The sequence below is a fragment of the Cariama cristata genome, unplaced genomic scaffold, assembly GCF_000690535.1.
Source record: "Cariama cristata isolate BGI_N322 unplaced genomic scaffold, ASM69053v1 scaffold39560, whole genome shotgun sequence".
Lineage (NCBI taxonomy): Eukaryota > Metazoa > Chordata > Aves > Cariamiformes > Cariamidae > Cariama > Cariama cristata.
The window spans coordinates 12,305-19,413 of NW_009593815.1; the positions used below are offsets into that span (position 1 = coordinate 12,305).

Sequence of the window (7,109 nt, forward strand, 5' to 3'; positions counted from 1 at the left end):
GATCAAACGCTTGCAGTTACCTTCCTCTGCTTTCCTTCATTTGATTTATAGAACTAAAATGCATTTGCTTTGTCAAGCTGCAGGATAAAATGACTACTCGAAGTAAATGCTTTCTGTTTTCTGCTGCAACGGGTTTGTGGCTTTGATTAAGATTCCTGTTTACAGGCCAGCCTGGTAGCTCAGCAGACTATTGTTATCATTAACATGCTGACCCTCGGCGATACCACGGGAGAGTGTTTCTCCCTGCTGAGGATGGCAGTTTGCATTGTTCAGGTAGTCAGATGTAATGATGCATTTGAACAGGGTGTGCGTGAGGGGGAGGCTCGAGTAATCCCATCTCTTGGTGAAGTGGAGTGGGAAAGCGATGGTGGTACTAATTACTAATTTATTTTTTTTTTGTCTGCACCTTTCACTCGAGGTCAAGTTGCATAATGAGCCCCCTCCTGTAGCAAAAGTGACATTTGTCAGCACAAGAAGGGTGGTTTCCTGCCTAAAATCCTTCTGAGGGATTTTTAGCAGGGCTCGCTTTCGCAGCACTTAAGTTCAGATGATGCAAAAAAGTCTCTACGCAAAGACTTTCTCGGCTCTCTCAGCTCCTTCCCCCTCTTCTGGGCACACAGTTTTCTGGGAGAATGGTTGCACGGAAGGGGCAGATGAAGAAAGAGGGGGGAAGAGGGTGTTCCTCGAGGGGTTTGCCATTCATTGCGGTTGACGACAACATCCAGCCTTCATGTTTGGTGTGCCGTGGCCCCCCCCGGCCCTCCTGAGGGCTCTGGCCTGTGAGGGACTCGTGCATGCACAAGACAGGAGACTCCCACCCCTGGGAGATAAGTCTTCCTGTGTGCCGAGGCATAGCAGCTACATACAGAAAAAGAAAAGGAAATATATAAGGAGATAAGTGTGACCAACTTTTCTGTCAAAATACGCTTCAATTCCCTCAAGCTTTTTTTTTTCTTTTTAACGCAACTTTTTTCTGTTTGCACAACGTAGGTTGAAATGTTCTTTGCCCTCAAAAGTTCTCGTATCCTTGATGCTTTCAGGCACTTACTACTCCTGTTCAAAACGTTAGTTGCAGTGTTAATGTAAATGGATTACTTCAGTGAAGAATTGTGGGGAGCATATAGGTGTTTTCAGGTAGATAAGAATATATAAATCTCTTATGTTTAGCACTGCTAGTGATTGCAGTCTCCTCTCCTCAGCCGAGGGGTCTAGCAGCCCATGGGAAAGGAGTCCCTTGGGTTTTTTTCCCCCATCACGGAGGGAAAGAGATGTTATAAATGGTGATGATTTGCAGATTCTTTCACTCAGTCTTTCTTGTGTTATCTAGTATAATGAGAGTTTCCTAGAGTTTTAAATCTTGGTTTTGCACTGGAGATCCAGCAGTTATGAGATCATTAAACTGTATGGTGCAGTTTTTGATGTAGCCAATGTAACTTTTCCTGATAAATGCCTGGCCCCTCCCCCACAAGCTGCAAAGCAAAAATGACAAGTACTGTAATGTTGAAACTGGATCCCAAAGGATTTAGCAAACTGAGCATTTGCCATATTTAGCATCATCAAAGTTCCTTCCTCTCATACTTCAATGATGCTTTGCTGATCTTCTGATTAGTCTGATACGCTGTTTCTCTTAAATCACATACACTGCTATTCCTAAACCGACCCCTTCCCCCTTTATCTCTTCTTGGGTGCATATACTTTACTAAATTGATTATATAGGAAAAACTATAAAGCCAAAATGTGCATTTGGTCCATATCAGGCTATGCCATTGATTTGCTCAGGAATCTGTGATACTGTGTTCCTTTCCCTGCGCAGTGCAACAGACAGCTTGTAGCAAAGTCAAATAAGATGTTTAACAAACCACGTGTCCTATCGTTTTTAGCTTTGCCATTGTACCCTTGTGGCCGTGAGCCAGAGACAGATACAACACCTCCTCCAGTGCAATGCAACTTTGCCTGTGTTTTGTGTGCACATGTGTGTGTATGTGTCCAGCCAGTTCCACATTTCTCTCTCTCGCAGTAGGGGTAGCTGGAGAAACTCGTGCTGGGCTGCACAGAGCAATTTGAAACTGAGTTTTGAAAGGGGGGGGGTGGGTGTGGAAACCCACTATTTTTTTGTGAAAGGTGAAGACACTGCTCTGCTCTGGGGCTGTTCTTCCAGGGAGGGAGAAGGTGAGTTGTTCTGGTGAATGAAAGCCACAAATGTCAGTGTCCCAGCACAAATGCTGAAGTTGGTCAGAAAGAGAGGACAGCTTGCTGTGCCACTCGATATCTACCTCAACTGTGGTGTTGCCATAGGCTTCTGAATGCCGGCTGCAATAATTAAAGTCAGGTATTGTTGCTATGCATTAAAAGAAAAAAACCCTAAAAATCCTAAATAATTTTGTAACTCTTTCAAAATCCATCCTAACACAGATCATCAGAGCTCACAGTTGTGACTGTAGCAGGATGATTTCAAACACAAGGGACACCGTGCTGTAAGTTAAACTAAAAATATGTTAAAAACCATAATTAAGTTTGGGGTTTTTTTTCTGATTTATGTACTTACAACAAGAAAACGGAACTGGCCTGAGGACAATACCTGGATTTTAACCTTGCTTTGGCTCCTGCTCCTCCTCCATTATCCTTGTTCCCTGGCATTTTTTGTAGTTACTGTCGTTCTCTGTGTATTAACGTCTCTCTGCACGATGCCCGTTCCTTTTCCTTGTGGGCATTTAATGACTCAGTCTTAGTTCTGAAGTCTCAAGGTCTCTCTGTGCTAGCGATTTCGCTCTATGCCCTCCTGCCTACTCCTTACACTCGCCACGCTCCTCTGCGTAGCGAGCAAATGAGCACCAAAGCAAGCCCCCGCGTAGGCCATCTTTCTGAGCTCAGCCTGCCTGCTGCTTCACGGGAACTTGCCCGATTTTGCAGACATAGTTATTGAGATTGATCACAATAGTGAAACATCTGCCAAGCTGCGTTATTTGCACAAATACACCGTATGCAGTTTTGGTACAGTGAGGCTTGACGCGATGATTGCCTTTTTTCATAGCACTAGTTACGGCATGTGTCATCGTTTTGAAGGAGGAGAAAACCATTTTTAAGAAGTTTGCTCTACTTTTGGCAGGGGAAAACCATACTAGTGGGAAAAACCTAATCAAGACCAGTTGTACTCAAGTCTTAGCAGAATGTTTAACTTAAGGCACTCTGAGTTAGTCCCATAAAAATCAATGAGATTATGTAAAACAGTTCAAATACCACCTATAAAATCTAGGTAATAACCCAGTCACATAAGCGGCCTATGAACCCTTGAGAGGAACGCTGGCTGCCAAAATTTTCAGAAGTGATGATGGTTTTAGGCCAATTCCATTTTGGGATGCTCAACTGGAGATCTATTAATGAGAGCCACTTTGTCAGGAGGTCCTCAACAGTCCATTCCCTGAAAATGAAGCATGCCCAGCACTGCATTCAAAAATTAAGACATGCTAAATTATCAAAAATTCTGACCACTCATGTGCTTATTTTAGGAACCTGTATTCTTCCCTGATTTAATCTGCAGGATTCATCTTGAACTGAATTGGTGTTCACCAAAGGGAGAATTAAAGCCTTCGAACCCAATTCTTATTTAAACTCAGGCCACTTATAAGTGGTTTTGCAATACACTGCCACTGTAAAGTACAATTTATAACCACCCTAATACTCCTTCACACAACTGGAGCAGTGCAAAGTGGCCTCAAGAGAAGTGAAAATCAAGTCCATAACTTGCTAACTTCCATCTCAGAGACTGCTCCTTCCACACAAACTGCTCTGCTGTGGCAGTCTCTGCACTTCTGGTGGTACTAGCAGTGCGCACAGCCTGACGGGACAGTTGTTTCTTTCGGTATCAAAGTCCTCTCATTTTTTCCCTCAGCTGTATACTTCCTCCTTCAAGGGCGTTATTGTTGTAGCGTTTCAATGTCGTTCTCAGCATTCTTAAAGACAAAGTCGGAAGGCCGTTGTCTGGGGATCTGCAGCAAGGAGAGCAAAGCTGCTTTGGCAGTTTAAGAGTAGCAAACCTAACTGTCCCGATTCCTCTGAAGAAAACTGAAACCTATAGATGTCTAGATGGAACTTCTTTTTCACTTAAAAATCTTGGTTTCGGGGAATTTAATTGATGCCCTCGGGCCTTTTTAAAAATTTTGAAGAGGCTCTCTTGTGAAACAGCACAGGAAATGAACCCAGTTTTTAATCAACTAACAAAATCCACGGCTTGCAATAGAAGGTCCGTGCATTGCATGTAGTTGAATTGCAGATTGTAGTTGGAAGCTATTAGGGAGAGAATCCGAAGAGGAATACTGTTGCAGGACTACACTCGGTTTTTCTGTTTGGATTCAAGGTGTTTGTATAATGAAGTTGGCACGTTGATATATGATCTATTTTTTAATGTCATTACAATTTTACTTCCCTCTGCCTTTTTGTCATTGGGTTACATTTAAGCACAGCAAGATCAACTTTAAACTTCCTTACTCAACAGCTTTATTAGTTACAACGTACCGTGACCTTTCTCAACATTCTTAAAGAAAAAGATACAGTGTAATGTCACTTTACTTTGCTTATTGTTCTTTGTTGTGGTGAACAAAGCATTTTCTACAGTGGCTATAGCACATAATTATACAGCTTTCAATAGCGGTGTCTTGGCACATATCAAAGTTCAGAAGAGCCTTTAGAAAAAAAAAGATGTTTTGTGGCAGCCTAGGGAGGGTCTCATCTTTCCTTCAGAAAATAGTTCAAGGCTCTTCTGTCAAGCTTCCCTACTTAGAGCTTTTTCTCCTCCTGCTTCATAAAGTTTAAAGGGGATTCAGTGGAGTTCTATGATCTATTTCCTTTGAAAGATTGTTCCTTTGCACAGAGAAGTCCTTTGACTTCAAGAGTTCACAGATTCATGTCTTTAGGTATCATATGTCTGACCTTATCAGTTACTCTATTTAATGTAGGAGAAAAAGTCTCAACTCTTTGTGTTTGTCTGTTTTGCCTCTGTGAAATGATTTGGTGAAAAGACCATCCTTTTTAACACACCACTGAGAGGCCGTTTCTGACTGTAACCTACCCTGTGGTTCTTCTAAAAAAAAAAAAAAAAAAAAATTGTCCTTGTGTTTTGTGTATGGATGATTTCACAGTGAGAATAGAATTATACAAGGACAGACACACATAAAAAAAAATCTTTTGCTCTTTTTTCCTAAATGATCTATTGGCTATTTTGGTGGCTGCTACTCTGGTTCCCCAACAGGCACAACCATTTAACAAACACAGAGATAGCGGCTGGAGTGCTGGGCCAGCAGTAGGTTTTCCCTTGCTTCGACCTACCCCAAAGGCCTTCATAATTAATTGTCCTTCAGAGATGAGGAAAGTTCAGAGACAGTGTGTGTAGCGATGTCTATTGTCTGACATTCAGTTCTCCTTCCCTCAGCTCTTTTTCTTCATTCCACAAAGGGTTATCAATAGGAGCAGGGAGCAAGCTCTCTTCTAACAGCTGCTGGTGGTGGCTGTAGCTTTCTGTGGAAGGTATCATTGTGTTCAGCCATCTATGGATTAAATGGCTGGAAAAGTTCTAACAACCCTTTCAAACGGGCGTGTTTATTTCATCTAGATTACACAGACCTATTTAGCTAATTAAAAACTTTCTCAGAACCCCTTCTCTCCTATTCAAGGGAAGAAAAAAAATTAAAATGCTGCTGTAATTATGAAGAATGGCTACAATGAAACTTTGGTAAATAAATGAAAAATTTGATCTGTCAGCTTTGATGGAAAAGCACCCAAATAAGCAGAGGCTTGTTTGTTGAGTTGTTCTGTGGTTTTGTTTTGTGGTTTGTTTTTTTTTCTTAGAGGGAAGAAAGGTGCAGGGTAGAAAAAGCATAAAAGAAAACATTGGTATAAGCTGTAACAGAAACAAACATTTGCCCGATTTAAAAAACTGCCACAGTTCATACTGTCTCTGCTCCTAACATCAAAGTGCAAAGATGCCGGAGTTTGCTAAACAGATTATTAATATTGTTGTGCCTTCTGCGATTAATTTAGAATGCTCTGTGGCATAATTATTAAACTTCATATACCACAGAACAAAATTATATACATGCTTCCTTGTTTTCCCTGATGATATGCTAAACAAAGATATGGTGCAGTTAGTAGATAGGCAAGAAGTACAGTCAAATTAGAGCTGTTTATTAACAATCGTTATGTTACTGCTCCAATTAATTGGGCGAAGCCAAAAAGGACAAATACAATCATTCTTCCACTGAACAGTTTAACTAGCAAATTAGGGAGGTTTTAGTAATTTTTTTTTGTCTTAAAAAAAAAATAAAAGAACTCCACTCCAGACCTTCACCTGCATTCTTCATAAATACATTGCTTTGCAATGAAAAGGAATAATCATATAAAACATTTTCTGGGCTCCATCTCACTTCCTTACTGTTAAGAAGGACTGCACAACAATCAAGATCAATTATTGTACTGATTAAGTTATTATGCCTGGCATTTTGAAACAGGTTTTCTGTATTTAAGAAGAAATTGCATACAAAGTAGATGCAGCTAATACAGTAATGCAAAAAAAGATCATAAAAAATTAAAGTTATTCTTATGAATCTTTCATTAGAAGCAATGAAAAGGGACATTGGTGAAGCCAAGTGCTTTGTTCTTCTGAGCTCCTCTTGTAGGGCCAGATCCTGCAAACAATTACGTACTTGAGCATTCCTTCTGCGAGAGTCCTGTTGGCGCCTTCAGCATATCTCCTGCTCTTTCACAGTTTGCCCACTTAGCCCTGTGGATTACTACTAGTGTTGTTCTACTTTTTCAAGCAGATGTTCCCTTTAAAAATTGACAAAAGTCCTGTAAAAAAATATACCACAAAATCACACAGCTGTATGGAGGCGAACACTTGCTTTTATGCAGGAAGAGCTGTTGTGAAATGATTTAAGGCTACTCAGAGCTTTTCAGATTACTCCCCACCGCAAATAACATGTTAAGTACTAAATTGCCCTAAGCGGTGTTTTATTACTGATCAATAAAATAGTAATCTTGTCTTTTAGCATGGAAAAATATTTTAGTGGAATTTTTCCTGGTTTAGTTCATGGATAGCAGTAAACCAGAAAGTACCA

At 40.7% G+C, this 7,109-nt stretch overlaps 1 protein-coding gene across 1 annotated transcript in view; it reads left to right on the forward strand.

Annotated features, from left to right (window-relative positions):
• The window catches only part of LOC104157923 (prospero homeobox protein 1-like), a 29,144-nt gene that overhangs the window by 5,956 nt on the left and 16,079 nt on the right, over nucleotides 1-7,109 (forward strand). The gene's annotated exons all lie outside the window — the stretch shown is intronic.